This window comes from Carassius gibelio, chromosome B15, assembly GCF_023724105.1.
Source record: "Carassius gibelio isolate Cgi1373 ecotype wild population from Czech Republic chromosome B15, carGib1.2-hapl.c, whole genome shotgun sequence".
NCBI lineage: Eukaryota > Metazoa > Chordata > Actinopteri > Cypriniformes > Cyprinidae > Carassius > Carassius gibelio.
In genome coordinates this window covers 28,679,622-28,693,811 of record NC_068410.1, presented here as the reverse complement: position 1 = coordinate 28,693,811, position 14,190 = coordinate 28,679,622, and the positions used below count along the sequence as shown (strand labels likewise).

The 14,190-nt window shown below is 34.1% G+C and overlaps 1 long non-coding RNA gene across 1 annotated transcript; it reads right to left on the bottom strand.

Moving 5' to 3' along the window:
* Positions 1-11,488: 11,488 nt before the first annotated feature.
* On the bottom strand, positions 11,489-13,982 carry LOC127972999 (uncharacterized). Its single transcript, XR_008157242.1, has 3 exons — positions 13,749-13,982; positions 13,367-13,409; positions 11,489-11,756 (listed from the first exon to the last, which is right to left on the bottom strand). It is a non-coding gene; the product is annotated as an uncharacterized LOC127972999 (long non-coding RNA).
* Between the last annotated feature and the right edge of the window lie 208 nt (positions 13,983-14,190).

Here is a 14,190-nt window from a genome sequence, read left to right as displayed (position 1 = left end):
AGTCATAAAGACTGGAGTATACTTTCTTATTGATATATTTTAAGATAAGATTATTTACATTGACAAAACAGGTAACAGGTAACATTAAGGTCCACGGATGTGAAATGTGCAGCGTTATTCTATTGTGTGCTGTGACTGCCTTATCTTTTTCACAAATACATGCTATAAAATAAAAAGATAACATGAAAATATGTATATAAAATACCAAAGAAACATGGTTATTGGCTACTATTGTTAAACCATGTAAAAAAAAAAAAAAAAAAAAAAAAACAACAACAACAACGTTTTGCTATACTAACCATAGTTTAACCATGATTTTTGTTGTAAAACTCTGGTTTTAGGCTACAATTGGTAATAAAAATGGTTTAGGGTTATTAGGGTAATTTATTGTTATTATAATAGTTATTATAATAAGTACATGTAATGTGTAACAAGGGCACCTACAGTGTTACCATTATTTTATTATCATTAAAATAATAATCAAATTAAACATAAAACAACAATGCTTCATTATGACTCTCATCCCAACATTCAAATTAAATTGAAATTAACATATTATCTGTGTATATGAGAAAGTATACAAATCAAATATATTGATTTTGCAGATAAAATTATTTAAAAAACAAACAAATATATGTATATATGTATCTGCTGACCTAGCTTGAGAGTAAAGAAAAAAAAAGAAGCTTTTTCTGTATATCAAATAAAATATTTTCCTTTGTGTTGACCTTTTACCTTTCTTGTTTGAATAGGCTATTAATATAGGTACTCTGTGAATCTGCAGCTGTGATGAACTGTATTCTAAGTTCTCCCTGAGGTGGAGGACTCTGCACAGTTCAGCCTAGGTTACATTTCCTCTCATCCTTGTAGATGCCATAAGGTCAGGTAATAAGGGGTCAGGGCAGGCCTCAGTGTTTCTTGAAAAGATTTCCAATTCATCTTGCTGGCCTTAAAATCTATATTATCATATCAGTATCCTTACTGCAGCCTCGTATACACCGCTGTTGCAGTTTTGGTGTTTTAGGAGCCTTGAGAAGTCCCGCTGAAATCAATTAATGGGGTCAGAAGCAACTTCTTTTGGAGTTTGGTGTGGCCTGACCGGAATAAAGTGTCTGCAAAGGTAAGTGGGAGGTCAAACCTTCGGCTGTTCTGCAGTGGCGCTATTAGCATAAATTAATGCATTTTAGGCCAGTGTCTACTTTAGCTCCTCTGTTCCCGCAGCAGTAACGTCCTTGCTGCTGACTTATTAGGATGCAGACTGTGGAAACAAGCGAGGGTAACGGCGAGTTCAGCCAGAGGTTTTGTACAAACTCTGCCCTATGTTTGTACAATCAGTGTCAGCAATTTGGTATCAAAAGGTTTCGAGGTAATAAAACACTCCACATGCTTGCCCTTGAGCCAATGACCTGTGAGTGCCATCGCCGCTTTTCTGCATAACATGAAATTCAAAACAGCCTTGTATTGTTAGCTATTTTGACAACTGAACCTCTGCTTCAACACTGCTTTGCAATATGTTATTGATATCTTTCTTAAAGAAATAGTTCAGTCAGTAAAGGAAATATATAAATTCATAAAATACCCCTTGTGAAAAAGCAGTGTGCTTAATAATAATAATAATGAATATTCTCCAGTAGTGTGCATCCAATCTTACAATTATTTTCTATACTGTACAGGAGTATATTTTACTCCGCACATTTAGCAGTACACTTTAACCATATTTTAAAGTCAATAAAATGATGAAATTGTATTATTTTTAGATTATATTTAAATCAGGACATAATTGCATTTAAAATAAATTCAAACTATAATATATTTGCATTTAGTTGCAATTAACATATGCTAAAATCTACTCTTTTTTTTTTTTTACAAGGACCTTCATTAAAAAAAAAAAAAAAAAAAAAAAAAAAAAAAAAGAAGTCAATAACAAAATGTAATTTTCAGGAAATAAATGGCCAGCCATTTCGGCACATTAAAAGTGTGAAATTTCTGAATTGTTTTTAATAAGCAATGATATTGATGACAATATGATACGCATAATTTAAATGATATACAATATGTGAATATGATAAACACACACACACACACAAAAAAATATCAGCCTACCACTGTTTCCTTACTAATACTATAGCTCTACATGTTAAATTGGGATAGGCAAACACACTTCAGATTTAACACTTAACCTCTCCAGTGATAATGATCCATGTGTAATGCACAGGCTGGGCTGTAAACTCTCACCAATTGGTATTCCTGCTTCATATTATGGCTTATTGATTGTCAGTAAACAGCTATGGCGTGACATTCAAGGAGGCTTCCTGGTCACTGGCAGAATGCCTGGTGACTCTCGACACAAAAGACGCTTCGAAGCTCGACATCTCAAAGCCCAGTGACTCCAAGACTAAATGACCTGTCAGCTCTACAGTCTGTGGCACTGTAACATCTCAATTCAATCTTACATTCAATGCAGCTCAGGATAAAACACATGGGGGGGGGGGATTTGCTGAGGATGGATTGCATTCACTGATAGCACTGTTTATCTGCATGCACTGTCTGCATTACTTTAGTACCTGATTCACTACAGAAATTATGCAAATCAGGCTACAGTGCAAACATGGCTAAAATCTGAGCTGAATGCAATTTGAACAGTTAGCACTTTTTTTTGCTTGACATAGTTCTATTTATATAAAGCATGCCATTTTTGCATTGTAACCATTACAGTCTGATATTTTACTGGAATATTTAAATGTACTGTAGTAAAAAAATACACTAAGGGGGGGGGGGGGGGGGGGGGGTTAAAATGAAAAAAAGTGTGCTTATTTGCTGGATGCAACAAATTATTTGCAAAAAAAAATTTTAAATCACAGGCTTTGAATTCTTTTATGGCCGTATTTCAAAAGACGTACACTGGGTTTCATTAATATAGGGTTCAATGTACACCAGTGGCAGAACAATATTGTAATTCACTGCAGTTAGAATACACAGAAAAGGCTTTGTTATGGAAACAATGCATGGAATTATATCGCCTGGGTTGATTTCGAAGAGGCTGTTGATATGCATATCCACAACTTAAGCCGGATTGTAGTAACAGAGTAGGCCTACTTGTTTGTTTCAGCTAATGGCACATTTAGTACAAGATTATTGATTCGACAGTATTCACTTCATTATAAATGTAAATATATGGGCATACCAAACAAGACATGCCTTTGTGCAAAATAAATAGCTATAATACTGATCAGTGTGTGATGAATTATTGATTAGCACTATTATAATCTATATATTTCATCATGTTTTGCGAATCCCAGCCACAAAAGCGGGATGACACTGATAATATCAAGGGGGTACTTTTGGATTCATTGAATATTTCCCAGGGTGTGGTTATTTATTAAACTGAGTTTCCTTTTAAAAGTCTTTACAACAAAAGCTGTTGAACTTTTCCACGGTTATTATAAGGGGAAGAATGAAGAACGAAAAAAAAAAACATTCACCATTAGCCCTGATTTATTTCTAGCACATTACGTGGTGTACAATGTTATAGCAATAGCAGTGTTAATTGTATACATGTGGACTTCACCTAAAAGCTGCAGTGCTGCATAGTCCATCTGTAGCTTCTCGGTTGAGTAGCATTACTACAGCCGGGGACACACTGTGTGATGAACTTAAGAAACAGATTTCCTTTATTTTTTCCAAGAGGTGGGACTGCAGTGGGGGAAAACAGCTGTTAGCCATTTGTCTTCATATGGTCAATGAACCAGTATTCAACATACAGCTGCTCCAGAGGATCTCACTTATTGAGCACATCTGTTGTTGTGCTGCAGAACGTGGCTGGCGGGATTTTATTCTAAAGAGGATTTTAAAAAAAGAAAATGAAAAAAATATATATATTGTAAATAACCACTGTATAGAAAAGTTACTACAATGTAATTATAATGTAATTACATTGTTATATCATGTGCAGCTATAGTATTTCACATATATAACTGATATTGTCAAGTTCGACTGCATGACCCCTTTTCATTGTTAGTATAAGTGCCCCTTTATAATGTCTTACATACAAACACATTTATTTTTCAATGTCTTGTAAAGTAATAGTACACCTCACCTCTCTTCATCATTTATATCCATAGCACAAACAGTAATGGTGCAATGGCAAGTAAAACCCGCAACTGCAAAGGCACTGAGAGTTTTTAACATTTCGAGGACTGGTGCTGAGAACTCTTTTCTCTCCAGATACATTATGACAGACACATAATGAATTGAACGGCGCTCACCTTCGCTTTGTCCTTGCCCCATTCTCGGCCGCACTATGGGGTCTATGGAGCTTGAGCGCTCCACTTGCTGTCCGTCTCCCATTGTGCCGGCTCTGAACGGATGGATTTATCTCTATTTGATTAATACGCTTCCCTCTGCATTGTCAATATTGTTTCTCTCTGCATGTTATCTCTGGTCCAGAATGTGCATATCGCCAGGCATGGTGAATATGATGAAATACATTCAGAGGATTTGCTGTGTACTGGTGCATATTGGTTTGAGATTCTTTCGGGGGCAAATAGATCCAGCTTTGATTGATTTTACAAGCAACACAATTCAGATGGTGCGCTTGCCTTTGCTTTATGAAAAGTAAAAAGTTTCTGCCTTTATGAGCAATGTGAGGGTGTATTGTTTTGTTACAATAAAGGTTGAATCTTAGCACAGACTTTGTGGCGCAAATGCATAAAATGTTTGTTTTCTGCTTTAGATATAATCTATCATTAACATTAAATTCACCATTATGTATGCGGGCATAACCTCAGCGATGGAGATGCAAATGTAGGAAGAATTTCCATAAATTAGCATCTTTGAAAAACTAGCAAGGACATAAAAAGGTATTGTGTGTTCACCTCAGCAATGTATTTCAGTTCAGTCACTTGAGGAGTAAGAAATAGCCTCAGTGTGATGAAAGTCTTTGGAAGTCTTGGTCTTTAAAAATGTACAGTATATGTTAACATATGATATAAAAGGAAAAATATAATATGAACATAATAATTACTCCTAAAGTGATTTACATGATAGAGTAGTTTACATGATAGAAGCTGCAATTAATAAATAATATAAAAAGGTACTATATGTAAGACATTACTTGATCAAATCTTTCATTTACAATACATTTATAACAGTTACAATTTAATGATTTTATGAAGATTTTGCTCTAGTTGCTTGAAATCAACATATAAAATGACTTTGTGACTGGACCTTTGACTCAAAATCTAATACTGAGATATAACAGCTCCAGTCTTCTCTGTGTTTGATATACAATCTAAGGACAAAGACTAATCAAGCTGTGAGTATTAAACTAGTTATCATGCATGACTGAGTCAGTCAATGTCTCTGATTTTCCTCCCCGTTTCTATGCAGCTGTATCTTGTAATTGTCCTCAAAAACCGAGTTTACAAGATGAGATCACTTTGTTATAAAGTTTTACCACCTTCATTTACACTCCGCTTCAGTTTACAGGCCTCTGTGGTGTCTAACCTGATTAGAATGAAATCTAAATGCCAATCTGAGATCATTATCCACTTCAGTGTAGCTCTTCCCACGAGAATAAATCTCCCTTTAATGTCACTGCTTATTAAAATGGACTATTTATAATTTCCAAGTTATTAAGAAATTACGCACCTACTGTCAAGTGGCTATACACATGCCAGATATTTATCCAGTTGTTGCATTAAGGACATATTTACTGGAAGATTTTATTTTATTTTTTTATCAAGTGTTTTATCTCTTGTTAAACATCAATGCAATTTCTGTCAGTATAATAAGTTCAAGTTTTTTTGAAGTTGTAATTTGTATATGTACATCACTTTAATTACAGTGTGTTATTTTTCATAATGAAATTTATTAATGCTTCGGTTCCCTAAGAAACAAGAACAGCAAGTTCACAAGACTCGAGACGGATTATGCAGATGAGACAAGCGTACAATGAGCTACTCTTTACTGTCTGGTACATTTTTTGGAATGTTTTTTTTCATTTCAGAAATGAACAGGTATTTGGAGTCTCAGAGAAGATAGCAAACTTCCAGAAAGTTTTATTTATTTATATATATATATATATATATATATATATATATATATATATATATATATATATATATATATATATATATATATATATATAAATAAATAATGTACACATACACTATGCTAAAAGGTCATCACAATGGAAAAAGATTTAAATTAGGTTATATATATATATATATATATATATATATATATATATATATATATATATATATATATATATATATATATATATATATATATATATATATATACACACACACACACACACACACACACACACACACACACACACACACACACACAAAAGATGTCAAATGTCCATAGCTGCTGTCCTGTTATCTTTCTTATTCACGAAGTCAGAGAGTTCCTGATTTGAGAACCACTCAGAATGATTCAGATTCACTGAAAATAGACTGAAAAAGTCTTTCATTTACAAATTGGACATCACTACTCTCTATTACTGTCAATCTCAGAAATCCATTTCTGGCCAACTCACCCACCTGAGGTGACTAATCATTTGCAATGTCATGGTTTAAACCTGCTGCAGCGTCTCATTATTCATAGGCATCTTTCCATATTTCATTAGGAAAAAAAGGCATAGCAATGCATGTGCTAATGAGGAAGGATTACACTATTCAGTATCAACGTCTTGGAAGGATTACCTTGAGCAGACAAAACGACATCCAGAGGTCGCTCCCAGGAAAATTAATCTGTTACAGACAATTGCACAAATAAAGTGCCAGAGCATTATATAAAAAAAAAAAATGAACTGGGAGTGAATTAAATGCTTTCCACTTTTTTTTTTCAAAATGTCATGTTAGTGGAATGACACAAAGGCAAATCCATTGCAGTCTGTGACATTCTTTCATTCAAAGTGAAAACTGGCTCATATCTGAGGCAGATGATGACAGCCATATGATATGTGCCAGCCCTCTGGATGAGAGCCGAGAATGTGTCTTTGAATTAAGGAAGGCTCACACAGGTTTAAAGAAGTATTTCACCCAAAAGTCAAAATTATGTCATTTACTCATCCCCATGCCATTCCAAACCTGTGTGCAATTTTATTTAATTTTTTTTATGGAATACAATTGTAGAATTGTAGAAGAATCTTGATGCAGCTCGGTTTTATGCAATGAAAGTTCATAATGAGCAAGTCAGCTCGAAATATGACAAATGAGCAAAAATCTTTTTTGGAATGATACAATGGTAAATAAATATTGACAGAATTTATGGCTTCCTGGATCCACATGCATCAATTGAGAAGAACATTAACATGATCATTACCTTATCTGTATCTCTGTAAAATGCTTAAATAATTTAATCAATAAACAAATAAGTGAAAAAAATTAAAACTTGTAATTTTACTAAGATTAAGAGCATAGGATCTGAGATTTCTATTATTTCTGTTTTTGTTATCCATTTTTTTTAAATATGTATTTGTGCCCCCGAGCATCAGTAACACTTTTCATTTTTATTTACTTTTATTTGACTAATACATCTTATCCTATATTTCTATATTTATATTAATATCCATTTAAAATCAGCTTTCTTTATGGGCACTGAAACAATGTTTTGTTTATTTCATAAAATTATTTTTTTCTCGATTTTTATCAGAAAGTTAGATTTTACAAGGTTTAAGTTATGTGACTACTTACAGCCACAGTAAAATTGTTTCCACATTGTGAAAACACAGGTGTCATCAGCTGGCAGGAGATCCAAACATTTAGTGAAGAAAAGCTGCCAACATCTCCAAGGGTTTTAAATATTTAGCTGAAAAGTCAAAGCGATCCGATTCATCCCAAACGTCTCATCTTGGTTTCAGGATTCTCACTTCTTCTGTTTTATGTTCACGATTACAAAAAAAACAGGAATGAAACAAAGCAGGAAGCTTTCAGCGTTCTCTGTCAGCTTTCAGCAAACATCAAAAGCGATATGCAACAAGGCGCGCTTGGTAAACAATTCATTAAAAGTGGAGGTTGCCCCCAATCTACAAACACAAGGTGATTCAATACCCCCGACAGGAAATGCAGAAATGATGCCACAAACAGGCACTCCCATCTAATAGATACCATTCTTTTGAACATCACTACGATGGAGCAGAGTGATGTGAAAAACGCAGCAAATTTATGCTTTAAAGCTTGAGATTCCCAGCATTTTCTCATGAATAACTAAAGCATAGCCATTTAATACAATGTTTTATGGTGCAGCAGAGAATGTAAGAGCATGAGCTGTGATAAACATAAAATTTTACAATTTAAAATAATATTCAACTAGATCAATCACACAACCTTGTGGAGACGTGCAGTTGTGCAAACTATTATGGCTTTCACCTGATGCACAATAAAAGAGAGAGAGAGAGAGAGAGACTGTGATGAGCTCTCTTAACTTAAATTATTAAAGTGGTCACGACATTGATTTTAAAATTTTAATATGTTCCTTTAGGTTTACTTAGGTTAATAAAGTTTTTGTTGTTGTTGTTGTTTTTTAAGTGGAAAATTACTTTCAACCATCATTCTGAACCTTTCTCTGAAACATCCTGTTTTCAAAGGGGTCATGTGATGTTGCTAAAAAGAACATTATTTTGTGTATTTGGTGTAATGAAATGTGTTTTTATGTGGTTTAAAGTTTAAAAAAAAAAAAAAAAATCCACATACTATACAATGTTTCTCTATACTATACCTTTCCGAAATTAGCCATATATATATATATATATATATATATATATATATATATATATATATATATATATATATTTGTTTTTTAACAAAGCTTATCATTCTGAAAAGCGAGGTGTGCTCTGATTGGCCAGCTATCCAGTGCACTGTGATTGGCTGAATGCCTCAAGCGTGTGTCGGAAATGTTATGCCCCTCACCACACAGTGATGCCATCTCCAGGCACGACTAGATAAAACCAATAAACAAATGATTTCGAACAAGCCATGTGTTGCATCCAGTGGGGACATCATTAAGGTTTATAATGACTTATACTGTGTTTTTACTCGTTGCATCATGCCACTATTTTAATGAATTACTCCGGGATATTGGTTTGTTTGAACTCAGAGGGAGTGTCAGCCACTTTAAAAAAAGTTAACAGCTTAAGTCATTTGTGGTTTAATCTGTATTGGAGAAACGAACAGTTTAAAACGATTCAGTTCGATTTGGTGAACTGGTTCAAAAAGATCCGGTTACATCGAATGATTCGTTCGCGAACTGGATATCATTAAACTGCAGTGTTTTGAAAACTCTCACAACAGACACGGAAGTGAAGACAATGCTGAATAAAGTCGTCGTTTTTGCTATTTTTGGACCAAAATGTATTTTCGATGCTTCAAAATATTCTAACTGACCCTCTGATGTCACATGGACTACTTTGATGATGTTTTTATTACCGGTCTGGACAGTAGACGTACACACAGCTTCAATGGAGGGACTGAGAGCTCTCGGACTAAATCTAAAATATCTTAAACTGTGTTCTGAAGAGTTATTAATGACATCATTTGATTATTGGGTGAACTAACACTTTAAGCATACAAAGACTTCTTCTGTGTCAAAAGATCAAGGGAAAAATGGTTTCTCATGTCATTGCCCCTTTAAGCAACCACCCACAAAAAAACTATTAGCATCCTAAAAAAAAAATCATTTGGAACACCTTAGCAACCACATACTGTATCAGTATTGTATTGTCCTAGCATCCACAGATATCCATAATGAAGTCAATTCAAATTCTGAAAAATTACAATGAACTTACTTGACGATCATGCCCCCTGAACCATTTACTCACACATTATAAAAAATAAACAAAATATAAGTGCATGTCTGGAATAAAACAACATATTATAGGTGAAATGTGTTGATGTTGTTAACAATGTGTTGTTGTTAATTACCTTTAACTGCTTGCCACTGCCGCATTACATAAATACATGTTGCAGCGGTCAAGTACAGATTATGTTCAGTGACTTCAAACATTATTTATCCAGTTACAGAGCCAGAAACAAATCTGTTCTTATAATTAAAAATTAACTATGACTGTGAGAAGTAAGAGGTGAAGTAATAATTACAACTGCTTGACCATTGCAACTTTTCAAATTACATCTTTTTATCAAGTTCTCCTTTTAATCATGTTTTTAGTTTAGAGATCCGCAGTGGATACTGCTTTCTAAGATGGACTGATTTCATCCAATTAGTCATTAAAGATTATTAATACACACAGAATGACCATAAAATAGTCTAGCTGAAACTTAACTGGCCCACATCATGGAGTGTTCAGAAGAGAGCGTCCTTCACCTTTTAAAAGGGGCAGATCTGGTAATTACGAAGGAGAGGTCTATGATGGGGAATGGGATTTTCTGCACTTTTATAAGATCTTACTCCTCTCTAAGGACTCTTCAGGGTTATTAAAGCCCCTTTTTTTTAGAGGAGATCAGGACGTCATTTGCAATTTCAGATCGGATCTCGCTTTCAGCATGTAGCCCGACTGCAAGGAGGACATGGACACTTTGTGTCACATAAGAGCCAACCTAAAAGTCAATGTGAATCTCTGTTCGCAACTGATTTTACATCTTTAATGTGACATTTTCAAGTGAAAGAGGACATTCGTCGAGAACAAATATAAGATAGGTTTTATTTTACCTATTAAGTGCATTTAGAAAATTATTAGCTTCAAATTTTTACCTCTTTACTTCCATTGTCAATGCCTCACTGTAACCTTGACTTTGTTTGGACAGTTTGGAATATTGGAAAATATGGGATGATTTGGAATGAACATGCACAGATTTATTTATACCAGGTATATGCATTAAAACAGTTTACTAAGCTTTAATTTGCAGTGTTATATTAAATTTGTAAAATTACATTTACATCATTTAGCAGATGCTTTTATCCAAAGTGACTTACAGTGCATTCAGGCTATACATTTTTTTTACCAGTATGTGTGTTCCTTGGGAACTGAACCCACAACCTTTTGTGCTGCTAATACAATGCTCGACCACTGAGCCACAGGAACATGTGAAGCATTTAAACAACAGCTGAAACTACAAGAACCACATATGCAAGTGCCTTTATAGTAATAATAACAAATAAGAACAACACTTCACAATTCTACTTTTAAATAGTCCAAAAATTGCCACTTTGTTTATTAATGCCATACATAAGTCAGAATATTATGGTAAGCAACATTATACCATAAATCTTTTACTTGAGCTTATACTGAAACTAGAATACTACTTTAAGTGATGTCAATAAAGACAGAAAGTAATTTCAGGGGAAAAGCAAGTAAGATTACGAAGATATTTTGCAATATTGGGAGATTGGATTACGTGGAATAATGTGCACTGAATTGTTCACAATTACACCAGGAATATGCATTAAGAAAAACATTCTTGAAAGAGTTTAATAAATCAATGTTCTTTCATTTCAGTCTAAATAATCCATCAGATTTATTTCCTTACATTGTCAGAATTTATTGTGGCACTGTGATACAGGCAGTATATGATGATTTGAAGCACAAACTCTCATTTATAAACACACTGGAGAAATAAGTTTTTTCATTTCTGCTGCTCTCACATAATGATATCCTTGACATTTATCTCACAATGTGACCTTCCAGCATCGGGGCAGAATTTCGGCGTTCATTAAAGGTGTCTTCTGAATCCACTGCCAGTCGTTAACAGCAAACAGCCAGCTTGTTTCAATTACTTCTACTCCTTCGCAAATTAGACAGAAAAATACTGATGCAGTAGATTGTTTATCTATCATTGCACAACAATACAGAGAACTCGAAATAGAATTGGGAGACAATGCATTGGTTTTCTACGGTCTTAAAAACCCAGTCCAACCATGTAGGAACATGCAAAATTTCAGCTGCCCAATGATGAATGAGAGGCCTCCAAATAGTGTGAATGCAGAAGACTATTTCACTGCTATAAAACCAAATCTTTTTTTACAGAGCAGCGTTATGCATGGGTAAGAATGAAACAGAGTTCCCTCGATCCATCTTCTCTTATTTCTTAATGCTTTGGTGTAAGAAAAGAAATCTGGCAGCTAGACAGGAAGTAGCATTTAGAGAAAGATTTATTAGTGTGATTTAGCCTGGAGGTTTGTGCCAGTCAGTTTAAATGGGATTTGCTATTCCTGCTGTTTAGCAACATTTTACTTGGAGACAAAATTGTGACAGCAACAAGGACTAAAATTGTTACAACGTGTAAAAATGCAATCCTACACTGTTTATACGTGCAATCAAAGCCAGATTAGTGCTGGTTGCTAACTTACTTGTGATGCTAAACTGTTCCTCATACTTATGGTTAAAAAATTATTAAAATAGTATGAGCATTACACTTTGGTGTGGACTATGCAGTTTGTTTGGAAATGAACAATCTCATGTCAGACTTGAGTAAATGGTATTAAGCAATCATCCTGGCAGATGGTAAAACGGGCAAAATGGTCCTATAGGCTCGCACTGAAGGAAGGACCCAAAATATATCTAGAAAAATGAACTACCAATAACATAGAATTCCTAGCAACATCTTAGCAACTCTTTAGGATCTAGATCAAATCAGGAACTGCAAAAAAAAAAAAAAAAAAAAAAAACCTTAGTGAGCACCTGAAAGTTAGCTAAACTCTAACAACACTGAATGCCCGAACAACCAATTAGCAGCGTCATGGTGACCATCTTTAACACTTTAGCAAATGTCTAGCAATCACACAGAACCTTAGTAACAACCTAGTTACCCTAGTAGCAAAGCCTAACAACCCGCTAATAATCACCCAGAAACATCAATGTCCATAGCAAAATAGCATAGCAATTTTTCATCAACTAACTTCAGTATAGATCCCCTAAAGGGACATGAGGGGGGTTTCTCCGGAGAAACGCAAAAGTTTGCAAAAGAACACAAAATCATTGAAATATAATTTCTCCTCATCTCCTATTTTTTTCTCCTATGTCCCTATAGAGGTTCCATACTTTCAGTACTGCCTAAAAAAAAATTTAAATAAAAAAAAAAACACACGGTCTATTGAAAAAAAACTATAATTAAAAACAAATATATACATGTATTGAAAGAAAGAAAGAAAGAAAGAAAGAAAGAAAGAAAGAAAAAGAAAGATTGTAACGTTTGCTGGCATAGAGAATCATGGGCAATGTCATGTGAGATGACAAGCGAACAACCTATGAATTTCATGCTGTAAGACACATTACAGATTCAGCAAACACCAAAATATAAACACCGTGGGTCAAGAAGAGGTGAAGTGTGAAGATTGTCACTTGTCAGTAGAAAAGTACTGATATCAGAATAGGTTGTGGTGTTAAACAGCTCACCTGTGGATGTTTATGTGATTTTCTTTTCTCTCAGGGGAAATATCTGAAGAGCAGCATCAAGTCTCTGTCATGTTTATATGATAAACATCTCCACATATGGCAGAGTGAAATGAATACTTGTGTGAAATAAAAACGTGTAGAATTATAATTTTTTTTTTTTTCAGTAGGGTTTTGTTGAAACTTCCTTTGCTGTAAAATGAATTTTCAGATTCTTAAAGTAGTTTAAATATATTTTCTAAATGTAAATATTCGTCTACACATGCTTTGCTTTAAACTTAACAATAAGCTATTCTAAAGAAAATTAGAGCGCATGCGCACTGCGTTTTTGATGTCGCAGGCGTTCAGACTGTATAAAGGTTCAGACAAGAAAAGAAAAGCCTACCTCAAGAATATCCCCTGAAGCAACCGCGAGTTAAATGTGAATTTTCTTCCAAAGACGCGAAATATATCCCTTCTTTTATATTACTTTGTCAAATACTCTTCATCCAAGAAGCAAGATGAAATACTTGAATGCATTTGATGAGAAAACGCTACTCCGTGATGCATCTTATTAAACATGAGAAGGCACAACAGGTGGGCCTCTGCCAGTGAAACAGATGCTGTTAGATTGAAATTTCAATTGCAAACAATCACACTTGTTATTTGGAGAACTATAAGATAATCAGTAGGTAGCAGCCCGTCCTCATAACAATCAGAATTACTAAAAAAAAAAAAAAAAAAAAAAAAAAAAAAAAGGCTATTACCTGTTCTTTGAATTTAGTCAGATGCTAGATATATCCTACACTTTATTCATTTCCATTTACGTGAAATAAAGATATGAAAAA